Raw genomic sequence first — 225 nt, 5'->3', positions numbered from 1 at the left:
TTCTTCTCTGCCTCCCACAGTGATTAGGCTTGGAGTAAGCAAAATCTGGTGGGGTGGGGGAGCAGACGCAGCCAGGACAGCTGACCAGAACTGGCCTGAGAGATATTTCATATTACATGGCATCACACTCAACAATAAACACCAAAGGGTAGTCTTTCCAAAGTCACTGTTGCTCAGACATTGGCTGGGAATCTATCCGTTTGTGGCAAGCTGAGTTGCCTTTTC

This window comes from Eurypyga helias, unplaced genomic scaffold (assembly GCF_000690775.1).
Source record: "Eurypyga helias isolate BGI_N326 unplaced genomic scaffold, ASM69077v1 scaffold6700, whole genome shotgun sequence".
Lineage (NCBI taxonomy): Eukaryota > Metazoa > Chordata > Aves > Eurypygiformes > Eurypygidae > Eurypyga > Eurypyga helias.
This window is presented reverse-complemented; position numbering follows the sequence as displayed.